Source organism: Archocentrus centrarchus, chromosome 22 (assembly GCF_007364275.1).
Source record: "Archocentrus centrarchus isolate MPI-CPG fArcCen1 chromosome 22, fArcCen1, whole genome shotgun sequence".
NCBI classification, from domain to species: Eukaryota; Metazoa; Chordata; class Actinopteri; order Cichliformes; family Cichlidae; genus Archocentrus; species Archocentrus centrarchus.
Genome location: NC_044367.1, coordinates 4,118,715 through 4,135,348, shown reverse-complemented (window position 1 = coordinate 4,135,348; position 16,634 = coordinate 4,118,715).

Genomic DNA, 16,634 nt, shown 5'->3' with positions numbered 1-16,634 from the left:
TAATATCTGAGCCCAAAGTGATATTATAATTACAGACCAACATTATCGTTAAATAATATCAGTGTAGAGTTGACTCCCGGCCTGTTGGAGGGCACTCAGTCGGCCTCATAATGAGGAAATAAGTGACTCTTGTCTCCATTGTTGTCGCCTCAAAGAGGTGAGATTGATTCTTGCTTCGTTTTACAGGATACAAAAAACCTTAATGCATTCTTTCCTCCTCCATCTCCAACAGAACGCCCCACTCTCATGTTCCAGGTTAACTCAATTACACCAAATAATCTGCTCCTCCCCAGCCCCTCACTGCCGAGGCTATTTCCCTAAATCTCCCATTACAAAGAAAAGAAATCTCATTGTGTGAGTCTGTAACCTGTTAGGTTTACACTGAAGCTTTACAGCCAGAGGACTGAACGCCACTACAAAAGCTGATCTTAAAGTAGTTCAGAGGTCCACTTTTGCTTGTGTACCATTCTTCCCAAGCAGTAACTTCAAAGGGGCCGTATTAGCTTGTAAGCAGTGTGGACACAGAGTGAGTGACAGGGCTCCAAAATAGAGCCAAACTGGAAGTGACAAAAACTGCAGTTCCTCAAATGACCACTGGAGGCCAGTCCCAAAACTGAGTCAGTACCCATAAACTCTAGGAGCTCTGCTAGGCTTTAATCATGTAATTCAAGTCACTGAAATTGACTTTACAGCTGTGTTTGTGGTGTTTCATGCAATAATCCAACATGCAGCAATTCTAGGTGTGTGGTTAACAGTGCTTAAGACCTATGGGTGAAATTCTTTTATTTAAAGTCAGCACTAATTAGCAGGTACCAGTACAGCTCATTGTCTTAATGCGTCACTTCTGGCTACAAAAAAAAACAAACAAACAAAAAAACTCAGCATGGCACTGGCCTTGAAGTTAAAGTTGAAGATTAGAAATGCTGCTTCTTTTCTAACTTCATATACTTGCAGCTCTCTGAACTGCACTTGCACAGTTACATTTATGGAAGAGTTATTTCAGAAGTAATCATCTGAACCTTTTCGTTGCTTCCTGTAAGGGAAATTCCATCAGATTGAAAGAAGAAAAAAAAAAAAAGAAAAGAAAAAAACACCAAACCAACCACTTCAAGCGCTCACCTAGCACTCTCTAAAATTGGCTGAGCATAATGAGAGAGCAGAATGCCCTCTCTTATGTTGTTAGCATAATCTGCCTACGACACCACAAGACTACCAAGGTACCTCTTCTTCTTCCTCCTCCTCCACCCCAGTACTGCTGCAGGGTGCTGAGAAGTGGATGAAAGATGAAATATTCATCTTCCTGAATTTATGATAGAGGACAGTGGATGTGGGTGGATGGGTAATGATGGAAAGCGTGAAGAAGATGAAGAGTGTCTAAAGAATAGAGAGATGACGCCAAGACGTCATGAAGAGGTACAGGTGAAGAGTGAAAGTAGTGAGTAAACAGAGGGAAGGACATAGCTCTCTGTTGCATTCTGCCAAAGTCTCCATCTGAAATTGCAAGTCTAGACCTTTTAAAGTGTCAACAAATTACTAACTTTTTTTCAAAAATGTCCTTGACAGAAAAAAAGGGCCCTTTTCCATCTACTCTGTCAATATATCTTTGTTTGTACACACCCTGATAACTAAGAGGAAGTATGAACACAAATAAAGCAGAAGCCTTGGACTTACCGCTACTACCATCACCATCTTGGTTTTTGAAGCCATAAGTGACCGTACTTGATAGACAAAAAGTTGGAATCTTAATTCATCAGTCTGTACCGACACGTCACACAGACATCTGCTAAAGGATGCTTAGTGTGATACAAAAAAAAGATACTAGAATTACACGAAAAGGTCTTGAACAGGTTGTTTGTTCAGGTAACTGCTCAGAAGACCATATTACTGTACCTGCCAGAAAATTCCATCCAAAAGGAAACAACATCAAAAACATGCTTTAAAAGTAAACTTCAGCGACTTAAACTAGCTGAGGCGATGACTAGCACACAGCCAGCAACTCCAGCTGCCTGTGTCGGCACCCACCTGTGACAACCCTCAGGCCATGCAGGCACTCGGTGTCATCATTTTTTTTCTTTTGTTGTGCTCTGCTTTGTCCTGCAGGTGCTGATCAGAGGGTAATTAACTGTATGAGGTACACCTGGGCCTGTACACCTCTGATGGTGTCCCCTGCTTCCTTTCTTTTGTGCTTCAGATACACTGCTGCCTATCCTTACACGTTTTACACTCCTGACCTGCAGATAAATAAATGTTCTATTAAGCTCCTTGTGTTAACACGAGGCTCTGCGGGGGCTCACTCACTTTTGGAGCCCGCCTTGAGGAGTATTGGCTTCATTATGCTTGAGAAGTTACCACTTGGTGTAAACTCAACCCATTCTTTAGGAATAGAGTAAAAAGAATTGAATAACTATCCTGTTACACTACATGTAAATAAAGAAGGGAATCTTGATCATGCAGTGTGGTCCATGATAGTAATGCAGTGTAGTGATTTTTGCATATAACCCCTACATACGTGCATTCAGCTGAAGTCTTCTTAACTCTTAAGTTAACTGTCCCATCAGCACTATGACGTGACAGTAAGGTCTGGACTGCTTAAGGATTTAAAAAGCCTGATAAATACAAGTTTAAACATGTGCGAATAATTTAAATTACCTGCATATTCTCACAGGGTACTCAATCTGCTCATCATCTGCCAGGACCAGACTCTGGCAGCACAAATTCATGCCCCTAAAAAAATTGTGAGGTGGACTGTTTCGCATTTAGCAACCTTTCTTGAAAAAGAAAGCGATTCCGATGCTGATAAAGCGCCTCTCGTTCGTACTGTACCCCTGTGGACCGCGGGCAGGGGCGGAGTTCTGCTCATGAGGCAAAGGGGAAGACAAAGGAGAGACAGAGAACACCACCTGATCCCCATTAATCGTCCCCACAGTGCAGATTTCTCTTGGTTTGTGTCAGCAGGAGCAGCGGAGTGGAAAGAAAGGACACAGTGAGGGAGTGTTTGAGTCCAAGTCATGACATGAAGAGCACAACAGTGACCGGAGCTAACAAAGGAACACAGAATGGATGCTCTGTGTCACCTGGAGGATCTAAAAATAACCTGCTTGGTAGAGACACTGTTTGAACCAGTGACTGACTTAAACTTTAACAGTTTATTCTTATCATATTCAGGGTAAAAGCAATTATTTTTGATACTCTGATTAAGCTGCTGTAGAAAACACGTTCTTAAGTATCTGAAGGTGGTTCTGGCACCGGTTTTTTTTTGTTTGTTTTTTTAACTGTATATACAGGTTATAACGCTGTCCAAAGTGCACAGCGATGAACTGTTTCAGTAGTGTGGTTGCTCATTACAGCCATTCATACATTCAGACCGTTCATGTGGGATCCATCCAGAACAGCCAAAGTCATGTACCGCTGACCACGGAGCAGATGCACGGTAACAGCAGGAGGCTAAGCACCTTGCTCAAGGGCACCTTGATGGTTCTGCTGAAATCGATCTGCATATTCAGTCAACTAACAGACCAATTAAAATCTAATTTCTGCAGCCCTATTTGGATAGAACACTTAAAAGGCGCACGTTTTCCAAATAAAATATCCAATTTTGAATTCACTGTTATCTGTGACCTTTTTCTACCATCACAATGCAGGAACAGCAAAAACAATAAAGCACATATGTGAATTCATGCAAAATCAAATAAATATATGCAACTGCAGGCCTTAAAGTTTCCCATCAGTATGCCAGAGAAGGCAAACAACCACTGCAGCTTTATAAGAAGTTGCACTGAAGAGCTTTGAAAGATGCTGGTATGGTCATATTAATGCTTTTGAAAGTTGTGCTCGCACTTTGTTACAATTAGGCTGCCAGGCTTGTGACTGAGACTGATAAATGAATGGGCAGATAATGTTTGTTTTTATTGTTTGAAAGTTTGAGTCAGATTTTTCAAATTATTAGATTCTGTTTCTGTCTTTCTGAAACGGTATGGGTCCTCTTTGTCATCTAGCCTGTAGCCTACAGCACTATGCCATGTATACCACACACACACACACACACACACACACACACACCCTCAATATTAAGAACACGTGCATTTATTCCTTGATAAAAAAGATGAAGGAACTAGATGTTTTTCATGTTCAAAAACTACAATAAAAGTGCCAATAACAATAACAGTGCCTCCAGCTGGGTGGGTCTTCAATTCCACCAGAAGCTGATGTAGAAAAGGCACAAATTAATACACACAATTGAACCACAATACAGAAAGTAAAGTGTTTAAAGTTCACGTTTCTGTGCAGAAGATGTAAAAAGAAAAAAAAATTGTTTAAATTCATACATTTCCTCATTTGAAAAAGGAAATCCATAAATGCTGTCAAGTTACAATTTTAGTATAAAACAGAGCGTAAGGTAGAGAGATAAAAAGACGCCTCCTCCTGTCGGATCAATAAGTATAATAAATGTAAATTATATTATAATGCAGATGGTGCTCCCTGTGGGTCCCGCCCTCCGCCCCAACCCCTCCATGCTCCCCAGCGCCTTGCCTCCTGGGTCACCACTACAACGCGGGTCACCAGCAATTGATTTGCTTCGCATCCCCACCACATGAATCATCCATTCATCACTTCACATGTTGAAGGCTGACGTCTGGCAAAAATCAATTCATCAGCAACAAAAAAAAGAAAAGAAAGACCGTTTGCTGTGACACGCACACGCTTCCAGATTTGTAGTCGAGAGCTGAAGCGGCGTTGCATGGGAGGCTGCTTTAAAGCTATTCCTAAGCTATAAGCTTGCTTACACATCAACCATCGGGCTGTCAGAGACGATCATGAAGGACAGCAGTGGATGAAGGCTGGCGCGGCTGTGTGGCTGGAAGGCGGGAGGTGTTTTGACAGATGCAGCTGATGTCCTGAAAGTGACACCATTCATCTAAAATCTCAACGCAGCGCTGCCGCGCTGCCAGGGAATTTTATGATGTGATTAAGGGATGAAGATGCGTCTTGTTCTATTCCTTGTTTTATAGAATAATTGCCTCCGTGAGTGTGCTTTGATATTACATCCTTTTAAGCTTCAACCACTTTGCTATAGCTGTTAATGTAATAATGTAATCAACCATGAAAGTAATTAACATCTTATACTGTCCTAAATGAATGCAATAAATCCATCCCCTCAGTACACCAAGTGTTTAAATGGCCATTGCAACACAGTAAACAGATACAGAATATGCATCATATCCATACAGTGTGTAAATGAAATATATTAAGGGTCAAGGAATGAGAAAGGCTGCTTTTAATGTAACTTTTAATGCAACATTTATTAGGAATGCCAGCAGGAAATGTTAGGATGGACAAACCTGTGTCTCTGTCCTGATCTCTTTGCTGAGTCCTCACCTCAAATGTTTAGAGCCAAACCTCACATAATACTGGGCCTCAATAATACCGATACTTCGAATACAGCAGAACTGAACTTGTGCAGTTATGTGTGCACACAAAAAATTATCTAATGAGCATAAATCAAGTGGTTTGTGGTGTATTGCTGTGTGGCAGGCGGGAGATGGACCCAAAATACAGGACAGGGAAGACCAGACGTAAACTCAAAAAGGAGCTTTATTGCTGAGTTCTCACAAAATGCAGATATATGCAGGTCAGGAGCAAATAACCCAGCAACAGGAACTGTCTAGGAAAAGACTATGAGGAAGGACACAGCCAAGAGGCAGAACCCCACAAAGGACAAAGGGAGGCTGAGACCATAAATACAAATACAGGATAACAAGAGGATGGGAAACAGGTGGGAACACAGCTGGAGATAAGTAGCGACTCGAGGAAGTTAAACTAGACACAAGATACAGGGAAGATCAGTCGCCAAAATAAAACAGGAAGAGAGCCACAAGTGAGCGTGGAGAGAAGATTAACTTGACCAAAACACAAACTCAAGAGACAAACACCAAGCCAGACACACAAACTCAGAGGAGGCAGGAATAGACAGAGATCCGAGGAATAACATAAACCAGACTGAAGCCGTGAGCGGAAGTAGATAAAAACTAAAACTTGAAAACATAAATATAAAGAAAAGAACCAGGATATACCACCATAATCAGAAAACAAGCAGCAAACAAGTTTAGGATTAAAAACAGGTCAGAAAATGAAGAATAATGCTCCGGCGGCTTTTTTAATAATTCACTTCCTTATTAAAATGTAAACATTTAATGGTGACTTTCAAGTAATTTATCAATTAAAAATTAAATGGTTTATTCATTTAATTTTTCAAACTGCCTTCACAGTACACCAGGCTTCATTTAAAGTCAGACTCTACAAAAGTATGTAGACACCAAAACAAAAGGCAGGGAGCTCATTCTGATACATACAGTGAGGAGCTGAGACATCTGGACAGAGCTCGGAGTCTCCTTTCCCTTGTGTCTGAAGCCAGCTGAGGTGGTTCAAACCGCTGATCAGGATAACCTCCTGAGTGCCTCCACTTTTGGATTATCTGTGCAAAGCCTGTTGGGAGGAGACCCAGATTTACACCCAGAACTTGTTGCAGAGTTTACAGTCAGCCCTGTGGAAAATTAAATGCATCCTGTGAATCAGTAGGTTGTGGAAGCACCTTTAGCAGCAATAACTTTGTTTTTTTTCCCTTGAGGTTTGTGGGCATTTGTTAGCGCACGGCTCTCTGAGGTCCCTGCACAGCTTTTCAATCAGGTTGAGGTCTGGACCTTGACCGGGTCATTGCAGCACCTTGATTCTTTTCTTTCTCAGTCATTCTGTTGTAGATTTGCTGGCATGTTTGGGATCACTGTTGTGTCACATGAACCAATGTCAGCCAAGCTTTAGCTGTTGGACAGATGGCCTCACATTTGACTCCAGAATACTTTGGTCAGAAAAAGAGGAGTTCATGGTCGACTCAGTGACTGCAAGCTGCCCAAGGTCCTATGGATGTAAAACAAGCCCAAATCATCACCCCTCCGTCACTGGGCTTGACAGTTTGCATGAGCTATCTGTGGTGATATGTTGTGTTTGCATATGCACGTGACACTCTGCAAACACAACCTAAGCTGTACTGTACTACCATGTTTTTATTATTGAAAGCCAGAGAAAGCAGGAATAGGGGTGATGTGTGAGCACCCGGTAGTTTTTGTTAGCGGGCTAGCTGCTGCATTCAGGACTAATTGATAACAAGTTAGTGAGGACTGTGAAATGCACATGAACCATGAGTCCCAATAGTCAAGACAGGAGAAAAGTGTGTACTCATAGGTGCAAATTATTGGCTGATAGTAAAGGTTTCATTTTTGCAGTGTTTCCCAGATGGAAGAAAAGACTGGATGAACTTTGAGATGTGACAGTCAAAATTCAACTGTTGGTCAAAAATTATATATGAAGATTCTTGGGAGATGATTTGATCGTGCAGGGAGGGGCCGACGTAATGACTAACCTCTTTGGAGTAGGTATCAGGGACAGCATGAGAAACATAGTTCTGAGACTGAACAGGCTCTGTTTGGTGGTAATGATAGCACATGTGCACAGGTAGCCAACAGGTCATTACTTTGTTTATTTGAGATCTCAACCTGCACACAGAGTGAGGAGTCATATCCACTTTAATTACTGCCACTGGCAGTCATCCGGGAATTCAGAGAACCAAAGTTACCTTCATAACTTCAGTTTTCTCTTGTATCCAGTTGTAGTTTTATTTCTTGTTGCCTCTCCTATTTTCCTGATTGTCTTCGTCTGCGTTTAACTACTTTTATCTGTGCCTCTTTCTCACCCCATGTCACTCCCCTGGGTATACGTAGTCCTAATTTCCCCTTCATCTTTGTCACTGTTTGTTATGTTCCCAAAATCTCCTGCTGTGTCCTGTTGAGGTTTCTGTGTTTTTCCAGTGTGGAATCTAGCTCCTTATATCTGCTTCTTGTTCCTTGTTGTAGTTTGGATTTTTCCTCTGCCTCCACAATAAAAGCTTTGTTGACCATTCAGGCTCCAGTGTCCTGCATGTGGGTCCTCCAGACTGCATCCTGACATGTTGAGCTGTTCATGTGAAGCATAGGTGTAGAGGACCACTTACAATAACACATTATACCATTAATCAACAAGTAGAGCCTCATTCTGGTTCTTTTATTTTCAGTAATGGGTCTATTTATTGCATATGAATTATCAGCCCCTACTCACACTGAATATTTTGTTCTAAAAGTATTCATCCATGCCACGCACACACACACACACCACCCCACACACACTCATTCCCATAAAGATGTAACTAATATCCAATCAGCTGTCCATTCAGATTTGCGACAGCCAAGCCCTTATCAAAGATGTGTTTCTCTACTCTGAGCTGATTGAGTTAGCAGGGGGTGGATGAGTGAGGCCAACGGCTGTGGGGTGGGCTAAACGGGGCGAACACAAAAGAATTCCAACTTCTATTCCTTTGACGCCGATGTGCTCATTCCAATGAACCAGAGGCAAATGAGCATCTGTGGCCTCGGAGAAGACAAAAGGGCAGACTGTCAACCCAGTAGGCTTATCTGAACCCTGGACACGCTTATTACCCCAAAACCTTTTTAAAGAAGAGATGGGTGAAATGAAAGGGACATGGGGTAAAGCAGACAGAGGAAGGACTAATGAGGTTTAGGAGAGCTAAAGTAGGCTGAGAAGGGAGAGATAAATTGGGTAAAGCCTGTGACTATTTAAGTAACAATCAACTGAAAAAACATGCTAATGACTGATTTCTGCCAAATGATTCACTTTCTCTCTCTCTCTGATTGGGTGGCATGCATATATATAGTCAAAAGTTTGGGTTTAGTATGTCCAAACTTGATTTGATTTGGCATATTCAGCTGGCTTTCTCAATGTTTTTCTGCCATGTCACCAGCATCAAGGTGGCTATTTCCTTCCCTCCTACACTTCTGAATTTCATAGTATGTCTCTTTATACATGGCAATGACTTTTTGAGTGTTCAGTCCCCAAAACCCTAGGCCTCTTGTCCCAGTTCCTCTAGATCCATGGCTGTCACAGCAAATGTTTCTGTCTTCAAGTTGTGGTGGAGTGTTTCCATGATGATGGGGACAGTTGCTCAACAGTCATCCTGCCACCATCTAGAAAAATTGCACCCGCCTAAATAGATGCTCTATGGCACACAGGAGGAGCAGAGGGAATTCTGGAATACAGGCAGAAGAAGAAGTAAATGAGGGAGTAGTTAAATATGAAAATAGATAAAACAAAGATGTGGACAGTGAATTAAGACAGAGGAGCAATGTGAGAAGCAATTATTCAGCATGAGCAAACCTGAACAGCATCAAACAGCTGAGGGCAAAAAAACAAAAAAACAAAACTCATCACTGCAGTTCTTTAACAGCCTGTTGAAACACTATAAACTGCACACTCTGATTAACATCCAGACGCACACATGCCAGCACACGCGACAGCCAGCACTGGAGGGGGTGCGAGACACAACAGCTGTCCCTTTTTTTGAGAGGAACCACAATGGAGGAGCTCTGCAGGGTGGGGGAGACAGCACCTGCCTCTGTGAGCACCCTCCACCCCCTCCGCGCTCCATCCTCGCCCATAGGACACGACTGAGAGATGAAGGCAAGAGGCAACGAGGGTGAAGGCGTGCGTGCCTCCAGTCGGGAGTTGTCTATTCACCCCATTCAGCTGCCTCATCTGCATACTGTTTGACTTGCTGCTTCTAATTTGGGCGCCTTCCCCTTTGAAGGCAGATGTATGTAAACAATGTCTCTTTTCATCTCAACGAGGATTAGAAGATGACGGATTCTAGGTCATTAACCCCCGGAGGACTGACAGCTAACAAAAGCAAACCTGCCGGGGGTTTGAAACACGGCCGCATAATCACCCACAACAGTTGAGACTGGTTGTCCAAAGTGTGTTGAATAATGCAGGGAAGAGTTCAGCCAGCAAATGAACGCGACAAGATTTGACTGATTATTAAAAATCTCGGGCCTTTTTGAACATATAAAGTTTATTTCACTAACAGTTTTCATAAATATGTACCAAGTCGTGAGACTGGAGGTTCTCAAGACAAATGATGGGATGATTTTTGGCCATATTACGAAGTTGTACATAATGCTTTGCCTGTTCATCAAAAGTATGTCATACAATGTTACAGACCCATTGATCGTCCTCCAGCCATGCATTAAAAGTTCCTCGCCTTAAGAATTATCACATTCAAATAAATGTTTCAGGTCACTGTGTGAGCAGTGCTCTTATTGGACTTAAAGCAGTGACTGAGCAGCCACTGAATGCCAGTTTCAAAACCCAGCCAGGTAAACAACTGCAACAAATACAATTAGACACACATTTATTCAGAACTTTCCAGCCCCCCGAGTTCTGCATGCATGTGTTTGTAGCCTTATTCTTTATGCACACATATTTCCTGTATTTGCAAAATATGAACACAGTTAGTACTCTTAACAGCTCCTGAAATAATTGGTCTTTGGTTAATGTGAAATGTGACGCTGTGATGTGGTAAACTGATGCAGAGACAGTTATCAAACAGAGTTGTTTATGAGTTAATGAGCTCTATGTAAAGTGTTCATCCATTATTCATCCTCTATAACCGCCTACCGACCCTTTAATATTAAGTGTTTCCTCCTCCCATGTCGTCGCCAGCCTCTAGCTGCGCCTATTGAATGTTTTTTTACTAATGGCAGGTAGAGCACTGACCCGCTGCACTTTCTTGCTCATGCATCCTATCAGAAGGACTACAAATACTAGCAGGCCTGTGTGCAGAGAAGCTTAGCAGTGAGGTAGAACGTAGGCCAGGGGTGGGCACCTCCAGGCCTCGAGGGCCGGTGTCCTGCAGGTTTTAGATGTGTTCCTGATCCAACACACCTGATTCGCATATAGAAGTCATTAGCAGGACTCTGGAGAACTTGACTTCATACTGAGGAGGTAATTCAACCATTTGATTCAGGCGTGTTGGATCAGGGACACATCTAAAACCTGCAGGACACGGGCCCTCGAGGCCTGGAGTTGAAGACCCCTGACGTAGGCAAAGGAAGAAAGAAAATATCTGACTTGTTTAAAAAAATATCAAGATACTTTGTGTCACGGTCCTGGGTCTTCAGCCCTACATGTCTTGTTACCCTGGTGTTTCCCAGATCCCTGATTACCGCATGTGTTTGCCGTAGTTCTCTGTTGTGTCATACTGTTGTCTGCCTGTGTAGTTCCCCTGATGTTTGTGATTATTGTATTGATGTTTTTGGACTACTACAACCTCAGCAAGGGTTCACTTTTCGTTTCCCTTAAGTTTGTCTTCACAGTCTGCATTCGGGTCCAAACTCACACCCCAACAGCAGACTGCTGCTGATTTACATCAGCATCTTAAAGATCTGCACTCTCCAGGTGTCCTTTTGGTTATAATATAAGTAGAGGAAATGTTTTTAACTTGAACAGCTGTTCCAAATAATGTGCTACTGTAATCACATTGCATATTTATTTAATGCAGCGATGTAACACACAACTGTTTTAAATTCACTAATCAAACTAAAGTAAAGTAGTAATCAAATCTACTAGGACTTTTGTTACATGGTGCTAAGTTCTAATATGATGGGAAAATAGAAACAAAAATCAAACATGTCCTTTTCCTGCACACTTGAATGCATGAAAAGGACAAAAAAACAATAAATAAAACTTATTTAAACAGGAGGAACACAATTCTAGTTTCTCTCCTCTAGGAGGCGCTACAGAGCACTATATGCCAAAACTACTAGAACCAGTTGCATTCCTCTTGGCATCACCAAGACAATTTAGAGTTTACCCTAGACAGGCATTTATGGATGCATATATAAAAAATAAAAAAAAAACTGCGTATGCAAGTTCAACCAATCGACTGGCCAATGAGGTTACAAAATAAAAGACCCACAACTCAAAACAAAAGAACCTTTTAGCATGACTTCGGTTTGGATCCACTGACCCAAACAGGAAGCTTAGAAGGCACAAAGACTTCTTAATGGGGTGGCCTTCTGTGTGTGTGTGTGTGTGTGTGTGTGTAGGTCAGTGAGGTTAGTTGGTCTCGGTGCGTGCAGGGGTCATGGCATTGCAGACACATTCACCACCTTCTATAAACAGACATCTGCAGCCTGAACTCTGCCTTCTGCTCGGTGTGTGTGTGTGTGTATGTGTCTTTGCGTGTGCACACATGCATGTACAGTATGAAAGGGTGTTTGGGCATGTTTGTATGTGTACTTGTGTTACACTTATTGTGGGGACACACATCTGTTTTCACGGTCACATTATGGAGATCTGACATATTTTGGGGGCAAAAGAAAATCGCCACATTTTAAAGTTTAGGTTGAAGAGTTGGTTTAAACGTTGCAATGCAGCATTACTTTTAAAATGTATTTTTATTGCATGGATGAATGTATTGCAGGCTCATAATAGCCTATGGAGTGATTTCTAGGTGATACAGGATGGATCTTGTCAAAAGATGATACATTTATGCTCACTCCCCAGCACCTTACCTCAGCCCCTCAGTAGCTACGTCAGCAACACTAGCTAGCATCAGCCAAAGGAGCACAACACAGATTTTACATAAACTCTACATAAGGCCCAAATGAAAAGCTGATATTTTCATATTCCCATATTTTCACACAGTACTGTTCACAGTTGAGTAGGTGATAAATTCAGGAAACACCCCCTCATGCCTCGATCCTGATGGCGCACCCGGTACTCACATCCCAGATTCACCCAACATGTCTACATATGTTTGAATCGTCTGTTGCCTTTAGAGATGGATCCACTGAGCTTGTGCTGACAGGTCAGATTTAGGGCTGAATACTGACTGACTGAACCTGAAGGGACTGCCTGCCACAACTTTTAAGAATCAGCCAGACAAACTTTAGCTGTGCAGAAAGTTTGCTACAAAGAGTCTGCTGTGCAACACACGGGAACATTAAAACGCAAACGATCCGGTTTGATCAAGCGTTAAAGCTGCCAAGCACAAGAAGACCAGCACCTGCTCTTCTCACACAAACCAGGAAGCAACACAAACCAGGGGGAATTCCACGGACTCCTGTGATCCACGACTGATTTCAGGGGTTAAACCCATGAGTGACAAAGAGGTTAAAGAGGCTTTTTTGTGCTTTGATGCGATGCAGACACAGACTGCAAAGGTTAGCAAAGCTATAGAGTTCAAAGAAGCACTGAACACTATAGAAGAGGTAACTCAGAATGTGCAGGTTTCAGAAATCCTCCTGTGATGATTCATTTACTCCCACTTTGTTTTCCTATTTATCCTCCCAGGATGCAGCTCATTCCCATCACTAACTCCACTATTGAAGGTGTGCAGATGCAGGATGTTAGGAGATATTCACATATTCAGGAATAAGGGAATAATCATAGAAGAAAACAAGTGGATTAGGAATAATATGTAAATCCAGGGATTTATTTAGAAAAGCACATTTTTTTGTAGGGAAGCATACGGAGTCTTCTTTGTCCCAGGCACTGAAGAGGTTTATTAGGAGAACCTGAAACTTGTAGCAGGCTGTGATGAAGACATAATCAAATATTTTGAAAGCAAAATTTAAAAAGAAAAAACATTGTGAGCCAAACTGCATTTCCCACCTGCTGAGACGTGAACTTCTTTCGCAGCCAGCCTCCTCGCAGTTTGAGCGATGTCTTGTGCACAGTTACATCGATAGCCAGCCCGATTATAATTTAAAAAAGGAAAAGAAAAGAACAAAAAAAGCACACCACATATGTGATTGAGCAAAGCTCCTCAAGCTTCCCTAATACACACATCTCACACATCTCCCGTTCCCGTAGGCCTCAAAACTTTGAGGTACTTGGCCGATTTCTCTGAGGCATCACAATGAGCCTGGAGGAGGCTGACTGCGATGCCTCCTCCAGGCTTTTAGAGGAGGTGATGAATAAAAAATAGAGTGGGAGTAGGAAAGCACTTCACATTTTAAGCACTCGACTGACACTTTTCAACGTAGGCAGGTGAGGAATTCAGAGAGTTGCTCCAGGGCATTTTTTTGGAAAATAAAGTAAGCTGCTGACGGACACAAAGGAGCCGAATGTCATTTTTACGATCATTTTACAGATTCCCTCCTGATTTTAGCATGAATGGAAACGTCTGGGGTTTATGTACCAGTGCATATTTCTGATGTACTCCCACTAAACATGGTTGCCATAAACAATCCACAATCACGACTGTCTCCAACTCCTCTGTGTTCATACTGAGTTTGGTGAGGCCCGAGCTTCCCTCCTCATGTTACTCCTCATATTTTACTCCATTGTTCTTCTTTCTGTCTTTCTTTCATCCCTGACTCTTTCACCTGCGCTCTCTCTCACACACACACACGTTTATGTATTTTCAGCTTAATTGAAATGATTTCTGGAAGCAGTGACTCCATCTCCTCTCGCATGCCACATAGAATCATTGATTACTTAATCCAGAAATTTTTTTTTTTAATTATCTCTTCAGTTGAGCTTGAAGAAACAGAGTTGTTGTAGATGGATTAGGAAGCCCACTGAAGTCCAGTGAACTCAGTGTCATGGTCACACAACCTGGTTGAGAAGACTTTGTGCCATTGAAGCGGCCACACACAGTGGCCATAAACAGATACACGTGGTCCACAATACTCAGACAGGTAAACCTCAGCAGTAGGAAGCTTTTTGATTTTCACTGAAGTTTGAGATGTCTTAAAATTGTCAGTATAGAGAGAACAAGCGTTCTAACATAATCTTTCCATTACTGTCACCGTTAATCTCATATTGTGCTGCTACAGGAGCGCGGATGCTGCACCGATCCCTGACAGTTAAAACAATTTAGACCCTGACCTGCGCCAGTTTCATGTTAGACAATGAAACATTTCCCCAGGTCGCTGTGACGTTCTCTGATTTTATTAAAGTGCGAATCGAGCGCGGAAAAACACAGAAATTGATGTGTTTTCAATATCGCTCAGCCTTTCCCAATTCCACTTTAGGTCGACATGCATTATTAAGAGCTGCATCTCTGTGAAAGTACCAGCGCTGTGTCGAATGAATAAATTGTGATGGCAAATAGGATGTGAGTGAGAATTGGGTCAGAACGACTCGGTACAATATGACTCAGCATTATCGCTCATCTCTCCATTTCCTTACCCCCCCCCCCCCCCCCCCCCCCACCACCACCACCACCACCACCACCACCACTAAGCTCCCACTGCCATGCAAACACACTCAGTGCATTAAAACTTCCAAAGCTTCCATTTCCTACATTTAGATGCTCAGCATGTAGGAGCCTCGCTCTCACCCTGCTGCAGCGTGCAAACTGATCTGCTGTGAGGGGGAAAAAAGCCACAGTTCATATTCGCTTTCAATAAATCAAACTTTTTTTCTTTGTTCCTACATTTCTCCTCTACACAGGCATAAAATTACACCCTCTTCACTAACGTGCTGTCACCCTTTTAAACCTCTTTACGGTATTATAAGTGCGTTTATTTTCAGCGTGGTGAGACGCGATTCCTTGCGGCATTAGTGCAAAACTCAACGTTACCCAGGGAGGTGACAGCCACACAGGACTTCAGTGAACGCACTTCCCACATCCACAGTTTGGACTTTTCTAGAGGCCTCTGACTGCACTCCAGTTCTAAATGGTGCCACGCACTCAGTCACTGTCAACAGCCTCAGTTTCACAAGCTGAGCTGCTTCACAGCAGCAGGCAAAAATAGACCTCGAAGTGGCTGCTATCGCGGTGAAGTCTTTGACGAGATAATAAATGTCTGCTGGAGGAGATGATAAATGTCTCAGTGCTCTCTCTGTTCCCCCCAAGAGGACATCATGTGCCCACATCCTGTCATTTCAGAGAGGCTCCAAGCTCATTCGCTTCTTGAAGCGAGAGCAGAGCAATCACTATTTTTATTATCAGAGCAAAAAAAAAAGCAGGCAACAGTTCCATGATGGCTTGTTCTGACCGAAATGCCTGCTGTCTACACACTCACTAAGTTTAAGTCACTTTGGTTTGGTGAGATGTAACGGGCAGTATGACCTCTGGAGGCCACATTAAGTCTTTCCAAAAATGCATCATTAAGAGCTCTTATGTAATAAAGAATTGACGGCTCCCATTTCATCCACACATGTACACTGCAAATCACCGTGATAGCCTCCAGACAAGTATTCAACATGCTGCTTAAAAACAAGGTCTTTGTGACAACAGTTTACTCTTACTACGTTTGCACCTAGTAATAGGTGGTAGATACAGTATTAGGAAGTACCAACTACCTAACTACTGATGCTGACCACATGCATCCAGAGTCCCTCAGTATCTGTCAGATGGACCACCTGTGGGATTTGTTGAGGACCCACCTCCCACCTTCCAGGACTTCTAAGGATCTGCTGCTAATGTCTTATTCCTTGATACCAGACAACACCTTCAAGGATCCTGTGGAGTCCATGCTTCCCAAATTCAGCACAAGATAGACCTACTCAAAATTAGACCGATATTTTGAATGCATTATGCATTATGAAAGCATTATGATATTTAGTAAATGAACATCACAAGTACTGAAGTATTGATTCTTAAACTGGCTTGCTTTTTTAAAGGCTGCAAACACTGTTACACTTGTATATAACCATATACAGTTAATCTGCCAGGCTTACTGTTTCCTTGTTTATTCTGTCAAGTCATGCTTGGGATCACCTAATGGAAACAAAAA